Here is a 16,519-nt window from a genome sequence, read left to right on the forward strand (position 1 = left end):
GCAAAGCTCTTTGCCGTCTGCCAGCAGATGGCAAAGAGCCTGTATAGCCCCTATTTTTCTGATTTTTCTTTAATTCATTCAATTTCACATATATACACACACACACACACACACATATGAAAATACTTTCGACAAGCATGCCAGCACATATACATACCAAATCATATCCCTGCCATATGGATATGATCATGCAACACATATACATAGCAAATCAAAAGTCCATATGCAACATATATAGCTAGCCAACATATCCAACAACAAGCATATAATGGTTTCATCCATACATACATATATAGGTAGCAAGTTTCACATTGTTCATCCTACAAGATCAAAGCAAGAAGGAAGCATAAAGAGAAGAGTAGACTCCATCAACGCAAGCTTCCTCATCTAAAGCAAATCTGCAAATTGGGAAAGAAGAAAGTTAGAAGAAGAAGAAGATTTTTTTTTCTTCTATTTCTTTTTCTCCTCTCCTCTTCTTTATCTTCTTCTTCTTTTAACTAAGGTAGGTAAAAATGCCATTTTATTGCTAAGCTAGGTAAAAATGCTAAGTGTAGGTCATTTTAGATCTAAGCTAGGTAAATAGGTCATTTTGGAGCTTAGTAAGGTTATTATGTCATTTTTGAGGAAAATAAGCTAAGTTTATATCATTTTGGAGGTAACAAAGATTATCATGCAATTTTTGACCTAAGTATGCTAAGTATGTCATAAATGAACTGAAGAAGCTAAGTATAGCTCATTTTTTATCTAACTTAGGTAATTATGCCATTTAGGAGGAAAATAAGCTAAGTGTCCATTTGTAAAGCAAAACACTGGAGAAAACTTACCCTCATCACAACAAATGTGATGAAGATCGCAACTAAGGTAACAATTGATCCAACGGCATAATGATACCAAGCCTCATTATCAATGGCATATTTTCTAATCTTCTTAAGCTTCAGGCGCATTGCATCCATCTTCAAGCGCATTGCATTCATCTTCATCTTGTGATCATCGACGACATCGGCAACATACAACTCCAATGTCATCTTCTCTTCTTCAATTCTTTTAATTTTTTATTTCAAATACTCATTTTCTTTTTAACTAAATTTAACTTCTCGACAAGAGGGTCGGTTTCAAATTCCGGTTCGCATACCTCCTAGATTAAAATATCTCTATGTCAACTTGATGGCCATAATTGTCATAAATGCGAAGTGCAACAAATAGTTATGAAAGAGAATTTACCACATCCGAATCATAAAGCGGGCGAGGGCCGACGGGGACGGACATCAAGACCATGTCACTATGTATAAGAGACAATCATACAAAGTAAGAAAATTATACATACCAACTATATAAATCATACAATCATACAAGTAACTATATAAATCAAGTACAACATAAAAGGTTGAATACCTAATAATAATCTGGATCGTCGGGTTCAATAAATGCTCTGGGATCAATAAATGCATCATCATGTGGAAGGCCACCTTTACGTAATCGGTCAAGCATTGATAGGTCATCCGCAGCAGTAACCTCTTCTAGTTCAGGCTCCTCTTGTTCCGGCTCAGGGGTGAAGTCGGGTTCACTGTCGCTGTCTACTTCAATGTTCTAGGGTGAAGTAGAGCGGTTCTTGAAACGTTTTTTGGAAAGACGTGTTTCTTGGAAGAATTCTCCTTCATATGTGTTTGGGTTAATGTGAGGTTCATAATCCTCTTCATTGGGGGGAGGTGGTCTAACACGTGGCGACACTTCATAAACGACATCCCAACCATTGAGATTTGGGTCACTTTGATAGGCCCACGGTAGATAGAATACTTGGGTTGCCTGTTGAGCCATAATATAGACATCTGGAACATCCAAATGGGTGCTTTATTTGATTTCCACTAGCCCTAAGTGTTCATGAGTCCTTCTAGTCTCCTTCGGCTGGAACCAATAACATTTGAAGACTACGATGTTTGGTGGGTTTGCACATAGAATTGAAGTTCATAAATTGCTTCAACTCTTCCATAATACTCGGTATCTCCTTCGCCGATAGCAGAGACACAACAATTAGAAGACTTTCGGTCGGCCATAGATAGTTCTTTGCCATAGGTACGAAAGCGATACCCGTTGATGTCGTATTTGTCAAATGAACGGACCTTAAAGTCAAAACCATTAGCGACTTTTCTCAATTCGGCGTCCATTAACTCTGAATTAGCCTACAAGTTTAATACAAAAGGGATTGTTGCATTAGACACAAATTAGACGAAGAAATGAAATGGTCTAATGGAAATTACCGTTTGTTTGAACCAAGAGATGAAACCGGGATAGCCGCCTCCATGCTTTGCCAGAAGCTCATACTCTTCGACGGAATCCTTTTGGATCACCGATCCATACGAGAATTTGGCAATGTATCGACTGTATCAAATTTATCCAGGAATAAGAGCAGTTCAAAGGAATTAGAAGTTGCGAAACAATACCGAGAACTTACTCGATGTACGGCCGCACTTATGTTAGGTTGGTGAAGATATACAACGAAATGATCTGCCATTCTTCAAAATCCAATGTTAAGGAATTAGAAGCACGGGCTGGTGCGAGGTCCCCTTTGAATAGGCTGAGGTTGGATCCACCCTTTTTAGGGTCGTCAGCATTGTAATGAGGCTTCGGATTATGCAAATGACGATTTTTGGCTTCGTAGTGTGCTGTCACGAAGTTTGCCGCCTCCTCAGTAATGAATGCCTCAGCCATCGATGCTTCAATTCTACGTTTATTTTTACATTTTGCTCGTAGCGTCTTCTGCATCCTCTCAGTGGTGTAGCACCAATGATTTTGCACGGGCTCCCCCAATCTTGCCTCGGTTGGGAGATGCAAAATCAAGTGCTGCATTGGATTAAAGAAGCCCGGCGGAAAGATCTTCTCTAACTTGCAGATCAACTCTGGCGCCAACTCTTCCATTTCTTCTAGCAGGCCAGGCGATAGTTCTTTCGCACAAAGAACACGGAAGAAATAGCTCAGCTCTGCCAGTACTAGCCATTCATCCTCAGGGATGAAGCCACGCAACATCACCGGCATTACCCGCTCAATCCATATGTGCCAATCATGACTCTTGAGACCAAATATCTTCAATTTATCAAGACTTGCTCCCCTCTTTAGATTCGCTGCATACCCATCAGGGAACATCAACTGTTGTTGCACCCACAAGATAATTTCCCTCATAGCTGGTCTTCCAAGATTGAACCATGCCTTTGGCTTCGTCCAGTTCTGCTTTCCTTTCGGTTCTTTCATGTTTTGTAACGACCTATTACATAGCGCCTCCAGATCGACTCTAGCCTTAGTATTATCCTTTAACTTCCCATCTATGCTAAACAATGTACCAAAAAGTGCCTCGGTGATATTCTTCTCAGTGTGCATCACGTCGATGTTGTGTGGGCAAAGGAGGTCTTTGAAGTAAGGCAGATCCCACAAGCATGTCTTGTGAGTCCAGGCGTGTTTTGAATTATACCCCTTGAAATACCCTGGACGCTCTGGATCTGGCTCGAGAGCGTTTAACTGATCCAGAGTCTCTTGGCCTGTCAACGCAGGTGGTGCAGAGTTTTTGACAACTCTACCTCTGAAGAAGTTCTTCTTGACTTTCCTGAACTTATGGCGAGGATCCAGGAACTGTCTATGCATGTCAAAGCAAGAAAACTTGCGCCTGGCCTGAAGCCAACGAAACTCAAGAGCTCCCTTGCATGTGGGGCACAGGAACCTTCCATGCACACACCAGCCAACGAATAGCGCATACGCCAACAAGTCATGCATCGAGTACATGTACCAGACACGCATTATGAAGTTCCGTTTGCCAAAGGCGTCGTATGTCTTGAACCCATTATCCCAGGCTTCTTGCAATTCGTCCTTCAGCGGCTGCATGTACACATTCATATTCTTCCTCGGATAGTTGGGCCCTGGAATTATCAACGTCAGGAAAATGTTCTTTCTTTGCATAATCTGTCCGGGGGGAGATTGAGTGGAAAGACAAATACGGGCCAACAACTGTATTGGGCTCTTGATGTCTACTATGCAACTTTATTCTTGTAAACACGTGTTGGGCCTCCAAGCGCAGAGTTTTGTAGGACAGTAGCAATTTTCCCTCAGGTGGATGACCTAAGGTTTATCAATCCGTGATAGGTGTAGGATGAAGATGGTCTCTCTCAAACGACCCTGCAACTAAATACAAGAAATCTCTTGTGTCCCCAACACACCCAATACAATGGCAAATTGTATAGGTGCACTAGTTCGGCGAAGAGATGGTGATAAAAGTGTAATATGGATGGTAGAAATATATTTTTATAATCTGAATAAATAAAAACAGCAAGGTAATGGGCATAAAAACGGTGTTGCAATGCTTGAAAACAAGGCCTAGGGTCCGTACTTTCACTAGTGCAACCTCTCAACAATGCTAACATAGTTGGATCATATGATTATCCCTCAAAGTGCAATAAAGAATCACTCCCGAGTTCCTATTAGCGGAGAACAAAAGATAGAAATTGTTTGTAGGGTACGAAACCACCTCAAAGCTATTCTTTCCGTTCGATCTATCCTAGAGTTCGTACTAAAATAATGCAAGCTATTCTTTCCGATCGATCTAATCAAGAGTTCGTACTAAAATAACACCAAAGCAAATTCATATTCATAATACTCAATCCACACAAAGAACTACAAGGAGACCCCAAAGTTTCTATCGGAGAAAAGATAATAAAAATGTGCATCAACCCCTATGCAAAGATTACCCCAATATCACCGCGGGAATCCGCAAGTTGAGTGCCATAACGTATATCAAGTGAATCAATATGATGCCCGATTGCCACCTCAAGTATTCATACCGCAAGACATACATCATGTGTTCTCAAATCTGAATATTCAATCCGACATGACAAAACTTCAAAGGGTAAAGATTCAATTCATCACAACAAGAGTATGGAGGGGAGAAACATCATATGATCCATCTATATTAACAAAGCCCATGATATAGATCATCAGAGAGAGAGAGAGAGATTAAACACATAGCTACTGGTACAAACCCTCAGCCCTGAGGGTGGACTACTCCCTCCTCATCGTGGTGGCCGCCGGGATGATGAAGATGGCCACCGAAGATGATTCCCCCCTCCGTCAGGGTGCCGGAACGGGCTCCCGATTGGTTTTCAGTGGCTACAGAGGCTTACGGCGGCGGAACTTCTGATCTAGGTTAACCCCGAAGGGTTACGGAATATTTGGGAATTTATAGTGCAAAGAGGGGGTGCGGGAGGCCACCGAGGTGGGCACAACCCACCTGGGCGCGCCAGGGGGCCCTGGCGCGCCCTGGTGGGTTGTGCCCTCCTCGGGGCACCCCCAGGTGCAGCTCTAGCCCATTGGGTTCCTTCTGGACCAGAAAAAATCTCCGAAAAGTTTCGTGGTGTTTGGACTCCGTTTGATATTGATTTCCTGCGATGTAAAAACAAGCAAAAAACAGCAACTGGCACTGGGCACTGTGTCAATAGGTTAGTCCCAAAAAATGATATAAAGTTGCTATAAAATTATTGTAAAATACCCAAGAATGATAAAATAACAGCATGAATACTTCATAAATTATAGATACATTGGAGACGTATCAGCTGCCGTCAGACCAAACACACTGAACCCATCCGTGCTGATGCCGACTCGAGGATGCCTTGGATCTGCCGCTTTGTCATCATGTAATGCATCGAAGTTCTTCCATGCTTCACCGTCCGATGTGTGCACCATCATCAGCTTCCCATTTGCATCTAGTTGGGTTCTTTTGCCCGTTTTGTGCCATGTCATCTGTCTGGTCGTCTCTTCTACCATGAAAAGACGTTGAAGTCTTGGTGCGATTGGCATATACCGAAGAACATTAACGGGGACTTTGGTCTGCGTCTTCTCACCCATACCGTTGTCTACCACAACATACCTGGATGACTTGCAAATGGGACAATAGTTCAAGTCCGCATACTGAAGCCTAAATAAGGCACATCCTTTCTCACAGGCATGTATCTTCTCACAGGGCATCTTAAGAGCATGGAGAATTTTGTCTGATTGGTACAGGTTTGCAGGTAGTACATGGCCTTTGGGTAGAAAACGTCCAAATACTGTCATCATTGCGTCGCAGCATTCTCTGCCCAAGTTGAATTGAGCCTTCAGAGCCATTATTTGTGAGATGTCATCCAGCTGACAAAGCTCAGTGTGCTCGTGGAGCGGACGTTTTGAAGACTCCAATATTTCATTGAAGGCCTTTGCAGATTCCTCCATCTCATCGTCCGAGTCCCGAGCATCATCAAAGTCCAGCACCATGTCTTGCATCCCGGTACCATGCTCGTCGGTGCGACGACGAAGCACCTCAGCTCTGGCACGTTGGGCAGACTCGCCATGAAATGTCCACACCATATAATCTGGCGTAAAATCCCACTTCTACAGGTGTTTGGCCATTTCATCCTCTGTCCTCTTGTGCCAATTGTTGCACCCAGCACAGGGGCACCATGTTGTCCTCTGGCCATTTGCAAATGCGGCTCTCAGAAACCCCTTGGTTTTTGTTAACCATTAAATGGTCATGTCTTTTTGACTATTGTGACCGGTGTACATTCACGCACGATCAGTCATCTTGCCTAGCTACTGGACACATAAGAAATATATATATATATATATATATATATATATATATATATATATATATATATATATATCAGCATGTATATATTCATCAGTTAATGGAGTTTGTCACTTTTATTACGTCCATGCAACCTAGACACTAATAGGTAAAGATAGGTCCTAATCCCACCCGAGTATGTGTAGATTGGGTTCGTTTTCCCATGCTCTGCTCCGGATCCGACGCAAAATATCGGCAGCACCTCCCCGCTGTTCTCCTGATACACGTCTCGGCAATAAGCACAGAGGATGTGTACCCGGAGAACAACAGGGAGGCATTGACGAAAATTCTGCATCGGATCCGGAGCAGAGCATATGGGAAAATGAACCCAATCTACACATACTCGGGCTGTCCATGGATAACATTGGACAATTCGAAAGAATCACGGTTATAAATATGCAAATGCATGCATATTTATAGATGTAACCCTTTCGAATGGGAGACGCATAGTGGTCACGCATACTGATGATTGAAGACACCTATAGCTAGCAAGTTTCATCGGCACGAAGACCGGGACAGAGCAAATGAAGGGGGAGGAGGAGATGTCATTTGTGCTCACCCACGAACGCAGGGGCAGAGCTCGTCGAACACTAGACCCTCGCAACGACGAAAAAACTGCACATTTAAATCGAAAGATGAGTATCATAGCAATTTTGTTTTTTTCGTCGACCTAACTAAATATTTACAACAGGACCAGTGGGTTAGGGGGTTCCTTGGCGTTGATGGAACCCTAAATAGCAAGTATCATCGGTGCGAGATACATGTGGCGCTCGGAATTGAACACTAGATCCACATCCCACAAGTGAAGTCGGCGCCCGGTGTCCCGCAACAATAGTTCTGGTGGCCGATGACGGTCGAGCACCTTGGCGAATTTGTCTGGCGGCCTTTGCGATGAGGATTAAAGCCAAGTTTTGAAATTTCAAACAACCAAACCGACTTGAGTTAGTTTGGGTGTTTCAAGTTTCAACACTTGCCTTTTAATCGTCATCCCAGAGGCTGCCAGACAAATTCGCAATGGTGTTCGACCACCATCGACGCCGAGAACTATTGTTGTGGGACGTCGGACGCCGACGTCACTTGTGGGACGTAGATGTAGTGTTCGACGCCGATGGCCACATGTATCTCGCACCGACGATACTTGCTATTTAGGGTTCCATCAACAATGAGGAACCCCTAACCCGCTCCACCCGGTTTCGTCGGTGATGCACCCCTAATCTTCTTCTTCCTCCTTTTCTTCTTCTTCTTCCTCTTCTTCTTCTTCTTCTTCTTCTTCTTCTTCTTCTTTTTTCATCTTTCATCTTTCTTCTTAACCTAAACTAAACCTAATAAACTTCACCTAAACTAAACTAAATCTAAACCTAAAAAACAGAAGCTAAACCTAAACTAAACCAAGCCTAAATTAAACTAAACCTAATTAAACTAAATCTAAAAAAAAGAAAAAGGGATGTCTCACCTTCAGGCGCGGTCGGAGGTGTTGGATGGAGGAGGGGGCCGAGGCGGGACGCCGGGTCGGCCGGGGCGGCTCGGCGGGGCGGGGCGCCGGGGCGGCCGGGCGAGCCGGGGCGGGGCGCCGGGGCGGGGCTGCCGGGGCGGCGAGGCGGGGTAGCGGAGCGGCTGGGGTGGCTCGGGCACGGGGCGGCGGCGCGGGTGTGATGAGGGAGGGAGAGAGAGGGGAGAGAGAGAGGGACGTGGGGCTGGCGGCTATTTAGTTTAGGTATCGGACGGCAAAGAGCCTAGCTAACGGACGTTAGTTGGCCACTTTCTTTGCCGTCAGCTAGCCGACGGCAAAGATTCTTTGTCGTCCGCTAGCTGACGGCAAAGAAAGTGGCTGTTAGGAGGCCCTCGCTTTGTACGCCACCCTCCCTCTTTGCCGTCCGCTAGCGGACGACAAAGAACTGGCTGATGGCAAACACCATCTTTGTCGTCCGCTCTTTCTTTGCCGTCAGCTTTCTGTATGCTGATGGAAAAGACTTCCTTTGTCGACAGCTAGCGGACGACAAAGAACTGGCTGACGGCAAATATCCTGATTCCAGTAGTGGAAGTGTGTGCAAATATTGAAAGAATCCCACAGATATACAATTTCTAGGCCGTTTGGGAACTCACGTGCATCACATACATTTTCTCGTTACGTCAACAATGGACCCCCTATCACCAACCCACCCAAGCACATGGTTTGGGGGACTATCTACGATGGGGGGTCAGAATCGTGTGAATAACACTGTGCTGTACTAGTGCTTGCCCCACATAAAAACCACAAAGACCACAACAAGCACTTCTAGTCATATGCTAAAATCAAACATCAATTCAACACAAGAGTATTGATTGTTAGGGAACGTAGCATGCAATTTCCAAAAATTTCCTACGCTCACACAAGATCTATCTAGGAGATGCATAGCAACGAGAGGGGGAGAGTGTCTCCACGTACCCTCATCGACCGAAAGCGGAAGCGTTTGACAACGCGGTTGATGTAGTCGAACTTCTTCTCGTTCCGACCGATCAAGCACCGAACGTACGACACCTCCGAGTTCTGCACATGTTCCGCTCGATGACGTCCCTCGAACTCTTGATCCAACAAAGTGTCGAGGGAGAGTTTCGTCAGCACGACGGCGCGGTGACTGTGATGGTGAAGTGATCAGCGCAGGGCTTCGCCTAAGCACTACGACAATATGACCGGAGGCGTAAACTGTGGAGGGGGCGCCGCACACGGCTAACAGATGTTTGTGTGTCCTCTAGGCGCCCCCTCCCCACATACATATAGGTTGGAGGGGGGAAGAGGCAGCCAGGGGGCGCCCAAGTAGGCCGATTCCTACTTGGGCTCCCACCCCAATTCGCCCCCCTCCTTGTTCTGGCACTAGGAGAAGGAAGGAGGAGGTGGCGTCCCCCTTCCTTTCTCCCTTGAGAAGGGGAAGGAAAGAGGGGCCATCCCTCCTCCCTTGCCTTCCATAGGGCTGGCCAGCCTGGTGGAGGGGCCCACCATCCCCCTGTGGGCTGGTATGTCCCTCCCTGGGCCCATTAAGCCCATATAGCTTGTCGGGGGTTGTCCGAAACCCCTTCCGGTGACCCGATACGTACCCGGTACCCACGGAACACTTCCGGTATCCAAATACTATCGTCTTATATATGAATCTTTACCTCTCAACCATTTCGAGACTCCTCATCATGTCCGTGATCTCATCCGGGACTCCGAGCAACATTCGGTCACCAAATCACATAACTCATATAATACAAAATTGTCATCGAACGTTAAGCGTGCGGACCCTACGGGTTCGAGAACTATGTAGACATGACCGAGACACCTCTCCGGTCAATAACCAATAGCGGAACCTGGATGCTCATATTGGTTCCCACATATTCTACGAAGATCTTTATCGGTCGTACCGTAATGACAACATACGTTATTCCCTTTGTCCTCGGTATGTTACTTGCGCGAGATTCGATGATCGGTATCTTCATACCTAGTTCCATCTCATTACCGGCAAGTCTCTTTACTCGTTCTGTAATACATCATCCTGCAACTAACTCATTAGTCACATTGCTTGCAAGGCTTATTATGATGTGCATTACCGAGAGGGCCCAGAGATACCTCTCCGATACTCGGAGTGACAAATCCTAACCTTGATCTATGCCAACCCAACAAACACCTTCGGAGATACCTGTAGAGCATCTTTATAATCACCCAGTTACGTTGTGACGTTTGATAGCACACAAGGTATTCCTCCGGTATCCGGGAGTTGCATAATCTCATAGTCAAATGAATATGTATATGCCATGAAGAAAGCAATAGCAATAAAACTGAACGATCAATATGCTAAGCTAATGGATGGGTCTTGTCCATCACATCATTCTCCTAATGATGTGATCCCGTTCATCAAATGACAACACATGTCTATGGTTAGGAAACTTAACCATCTTCGATTAACGAGCTAGTCTAGTAGAGGCTTACTAGGGACACTGTGTTTTGTCTATGTATCCACACATGTATCAAGTTTCCGGTTAATACAATTCTAGAATGAATAATAAACATTTATCATGATATAAGGAAATATAAAATAACAACTTTATTATTGCCTCTAGGGTATATTTCCTTCAGTCTCCCACTTGCACTAGAGTCAATAATCTAGTTCACATCGCCATGTGATTTAACACCAATAGTACTAAGGTGTGATCATGTTTTGCTTGTGAGAGAAGTTTAGTCAACGGGTCTGACACATTCAGATCCGTGTGTATTTTGCAAATTTCTATGTCTACAATGCTCTGCATGGAGACACTCTAGCTAATTGCTCCCACTTTCAATATGTATCCAAATCGAGACTCAGAGTCATCCGGATCGGTGTCAAAGCTTGCATCGACGTAACTCTTTACGACGAACTCTTTATCACCTCCATAACCAGGAAATATTTCCTTAGTCCTCTAAGGATAATTTTGACCGTTGTCTAGTGATCTACTCCTGGATCACTATTGTACCCCCTCGCCAAACTCATAGCAAGGCACACAACAGGTCTGGTACACAGCGTGGCATACTTTATAGAACCTATGGCTGAGGCATAGGGAATGACTTTCACTCTCTTTCTATCTTCTTCCGTGGTCGGGCTTTGAGTATTACTCAACTTTACACTTTACAATACAGGCAAGAACTCCTTCTTTAGCTGATCCATTTTGAACTCCTTCAAAATTTTGTCAAGGTATGCACTCATTGAAAGTCTTATCAAGCGTCTTGATCTATCTCTATAGATCTTGATGCCCAATATTTAAGCAGCTTCACCAAGGTCTTTCATTGAAAAAATTCTTATTCCAATATCCTTTTATGCTATCCAGAAATTCTATATCATTTCCAATCAACAATATGTCATCCACATATAATATTAGAAATGCTACAGAGCTCCCACTCACTTTCTTGTAAATACAAGCTTCACCATAAGTCTGTATAAAACCATATGCTTTGATCACCTTATCAAAGCGTATATTCCAACTCCGAGATGCTTGCACCAGTCCATAGATGGATCGCTAGAGCTTGCACACTTTGTTAGCACCTTTAGGATTGACAAAACCTTTTGGTTGCATCATATACACCTCTTCTTTGAGATATCCATTAAGGAATACAGTTTTGACATCCATTTGCCAGATTTCATAATGTGGCAATTGCTAACATGGTTCGGACGGACTTTCCTTGAACTTGTCAAAAACCTTTTGCAACAAGTCGAGCTTTGTAGACAGTAACATTACCATCAGCGTCAGTCTTCTTCTTGAAGATCCATTTTATTCTCTATGGCCTGCTGATCATCGGGCAAGTCAACCAAAGTCCATACTTTGTTCTCATACATGGATCCTATCTCAGATTTCATGGCCTTAAGCCATTTTGCGGAATTTGAGCTCATCATCGCTTCCTCATAGTTCGTAGGTTTGTCATGGTCTAGTAACATAACCTCCAGAACAGGATTATCGTACCACTCTGGTGCCAAACATGCTCTGGTTGACCTACGAGGTTCGGTAGTAACTTGATCCGAAGTTTCATGATCATTATCATTAGCTTCCTCTCTAGTTGGTGTAGGCATCACATGAACGGTTTTCTGTGATGAGCTATTTTCCAATTCGAGAGAAGGTACAATTATCTCACCAAGTTCTACTTTCCTCCCACTCACTTCTTTCAAGAGAAACTCCTTCTCTAGAAATGATCCATTCTTAGCAACAAAGATCTTGCCTTCGGATCTGTGATAGAAGGTGTACCCAACAGTTTCTTTTGGGTATCCTATGAAGACGCACTTCTCCAATTTGGGTTCGAGCTTACCAGGCTGAAGCTTTTTCACATAAGCATCACAATCCCAAATTTTAAGAAACGACAGTTTAGGTTTCTTGCCAAACCACAGTTCATACGGTGTCGTCTCAACGAATTTAGATGGTGCCCTATTTAACGTGAATGCTGCTGTCTCTAATGCATAACCCCAAAATGATAGTGGTAAATCAGTAAGAGACATCATAAAATGCACCATATCTAATAAAGTACGGTTACGACGTTCAGACACACAATTACGATGTGGTGTTCCAGGTTGCGTGAGTTGTGAAACTATACCACATTGTTTTAAATGAAGGCCAAACTCGTAACTCAAATATTCGCCTCTGCGATCAGATCGTAAAAACTTTATTTTCTTGTTACGATGATTCTCCACTTCACTCTGAAATTCTTTGAACTTTTCAAATGTTTCAGACTTGTGTTTCATTAAGTAGATATACCCATATCTACTCAAATCATCAGTGAAGGTTAGAAATTAACAATACCCGCCGCGTGCCTCAACACTCATCGGATCGCATACATCGGTATGTATTATTTACAGTAAGTCATTGGCTCACTCCGTTGTTATGGAGAACGGAGTTTTAGTCATCTTGCCCATGAGGCATGGTTCGCAAGTATCAAATGATTCATAATCAAGTAATTCCAAAAATCCATCTGCATGGAGTTTCTTCATGTGCTTTACACCAATATGACCTAAACGGCAGTGCCACAAGTACGTTGCACTATCATTATTAACTTTGCATCTTTTGGCATCAATATTAAGAATATGTGTATCACTACGATCGAGATTCAATAAACCATTCACCTTGGGTGTATGACCACAGAAGGTTTTATTCATGTAAACAGAACAACAATTATTCTCTGACTTAAATGAATAACCATAGTGCAATAAACATGATCTAATCATATTCATGCTTAACGCAAACACCAAATAACATTTATTTTAGGTTCAACACTGATCCCGAAGGTAGAGGGAGTGTGTGATGGTGATCTAATCAACCTTGGAATCACTTCCAACACACATCGTCACCTCGCCCTTAATTAGTCTCTGTTCACTCCGTAACTCCTGTTTCAAGTTACTAATCTTAACAACTGAACTAGTATCAAATACCCAGGGGCTACTACGAACACAAGTAAGGTACACAATAATCTGTATATCAAATATACCTTTGTTCACTTTGCCACCTTCTTATCCGCCAAATGTTTGGAGCAGTTCCACTTCTAGTGACCATTTCCTTTGCAGTATAAGCACTCAGTTTCAGGTTTGGGTCCAGCTTTGGGCTTCTTCACGGGAGTGGCAACTTGCTTGCCATTCTTCTTGAAGTTTCCTTTTCTTTCCCTTGCCCTTTTACTTGAAACTAGTGGTCATGTCAAACATCAACACTTGATGCTCTTTCTTGATTTCTACCTTCGCCGATTTCAGCATCGCGAAGAGCTCGGGAATCATTTTCGTCATCTCCTTGCATATTATAGTTCATCACGAAGTTCTAGTAGCTTGGTGATAGTGACTAGAGAACTCTGTCAATCACTATCTTATCTGGAAGATTAACTCCCACTTGATTCAAGCGATTGTACTACCCAGACATTCTGAGCACATGCTCACTGGCTGAGCCATTCTCCTCCATCTTGTAGGCAAAGTACTTGTCAGAGGTCTCATACCTCTCAACACGGGCATGAGTCTGAAATACCAATTTCAACTCTTGGAACATCTCATATGCTCCGTGGCGTTCAAGACGTTTTTGAAGTCCCGGTTCTAAGCCATAAAGCATGGTGCACTAAACTACCAAGTAGTCATCATACCGCGCTTGTCAAACGTTCATAACGTCTGCATCAGCTCCTGCAATAGGTCTATCACCTAGCGATGCATCAAGGACATAATTCTTCTGTGCAGCAACGAGGATAATCCTCAGATCACGGACCCAGTCCGCATCATTGCTACTATCATCTTTCAACTTTTCTCTAGGAACATATCAAAAATATATAGGAGCTATATCGCGAGCTATTGAACTACAACATAGATATGCAAATACTATCAGGACTAAGTTCATGATAAATTAAGTTCAATTAATCATATTACTTAAGAACTCCCACTTAGATAGATAGACATCCCTCGAGTCATCTAAATGATCACGTGATCCAAATCAACTAAACCATGTCCGATCATCACGTGAGATTGAGTAGTCTTCAATGGTGAACATCTCTATGTTGATCATATCTACTATATGATTCATGTTCGACCTTTCAGTCTCCAGTGTTCCGAGGCCATGTCTGTACATACTAGGCTCGTCAAGTTTAACCCGAGTATTCCGCATGTGCAAAACTGTCTTGCACCCGTTGTATATGAATGTAGAGCCTATCACACCCGATCATCACGTGGTGTCTCAGCACGAAGAACTGTCGCAACGGTGCATACTTAGGGAGAACACCTATACCTTGAAATTTTAGTAAGGGATCATCTTATAATGCTACCGCTGTACTAAGCAAAATAAGATGCATAAAAGATAAACATCACATGCAATCAAAATATGTGACATGATATGGTCATCATCATCTTGTGCTTTTGATCTCCATCTCCAAAGCATCATCATGATCTCCCTCGTAGCGTCGTGATCGTCTCGCCAACTATTGCTTCTACAACTATCGCTAACGCATAGTGATAAAGTAAAGCAATTACATGGCGTTTGCATTTCATACAATAAAGAGACAACCATAAGGCTCCTGCCGGTTGCCGGTAACTTTTACAAAACATGATCATCTCATACAATAACGTATATCACATCATGTCTTGACCATATCACATCACAACATGCCATGCAAAAACAAGTTAGACGTCCTCTACTTTGTTGTTGCAACTTTTACGTGGCTGCTACGGGCTTCTAGCAAGAACCGTTCTTACCTACGCATCAAAACCACAACGGTGATTTATCAAGATTGCTGTTTTAACCTTCAACAAGGATCGGCCGCAGTCAAATTCGATTCAACTAAAGTTGGAGAAACAGACACCCGCCAGCCACCTTTATGCAAAACTAGTTGCATGTCTGTCGGTGGAACCGGTCTCATTGACGTGGTCATGTAAGGTTGGTCCGGGCCACTTCATCCAACAATACCGCCGAATCAAAATAAGACGTTGGTGGTAAGCAGTATGACGATCACCGCCCACAACTCTTTGTGTTCTACTCGTGCATATCATCTACGCATAAACCTGGCTCGGATACCACTGTTGGGGAACGTAGCATGTAATTTCAAAAAAATTCCTACGCTCACGCAAGATCTATCTAGGAGATGCATAACAACGAGAGGGGGAGAGTGTGTCCACGTACCCCCGTAGACCGAAAGCGGAAGCGTTTGACAACACGGTTGATGTAGTCGAACTTCTTCTCGTTCCGACTGATCAAGCACCGAACGTGGCACCTCCGAGTTCTGCACACGTTCAGCTCGATGACGTCCCTCGAACTCTTGATCCAGCAAAGTGTCGAGGGAGAGTTTCGTCAGCATGACGGCGTGATGATGGTGATGGTGAAGTGATCTGCGCAGGGCTTCGCCTAAGCACTACGGCAATATGACCGGAGGCGTAAACTGTGGAGGGGGGCGCCGCACACGGCTAACAGATGTTTGTGTGTCCTTTAGGCGCCCCCCTCCCCACATATATATAGGTTGGAGGGGGGAAGAGGCAGTCAGGGGGGCGCCCAAGTAGGCCGAGTCCTACTTGGGCTCCCACTCCAATTCGGCCCCCCTTCCTTGTTTTGGCACTAGGAGAAGGAAGGAGGAGGTGCCCCCCCTTTCCTTTCTCCCTTGAGAAGGGGAAGGAAAGAGGGGCTAGCCCTCCTCCCTTGCCTTCCCTAGGGCTGGCCGGCCTGGTGGAGGGGGCACCAGCCCCCTGTGGGCTGGTCTGTCCCTCCCTAGGCCCATTAAGCCCATATAGCTTGTCGGGGGTTGTCCGGAACCCCTTCCGGTGACCCGATACGTACCCGGTACCCCCGGAACACTTCGGGTGTCCAAATACTATTGTCCTATATATGTATCTTTACCTCTCGACCATTTCGAGACTCCTCGTTATGTCCGTGATCTCATCCGGGACTCCGAACAACATTCGGTCA

The sequence above is a fragment of the Aegilops tauschii genome, chromosome 6 (assembly GCF_002575655.3).
Source record: "Aegilops tauschii subsp. strangulata cultivar AL8/78 chromosome 6, Aet v6.0, whole genome shotgun sequence".
NCBI classification, from domain to species: Eukaryota; Viridiplantae; Streptophyta; class Magnoliopsida; order Poales; family Poaceae; genus Aegilops; species Aegilops tauschii.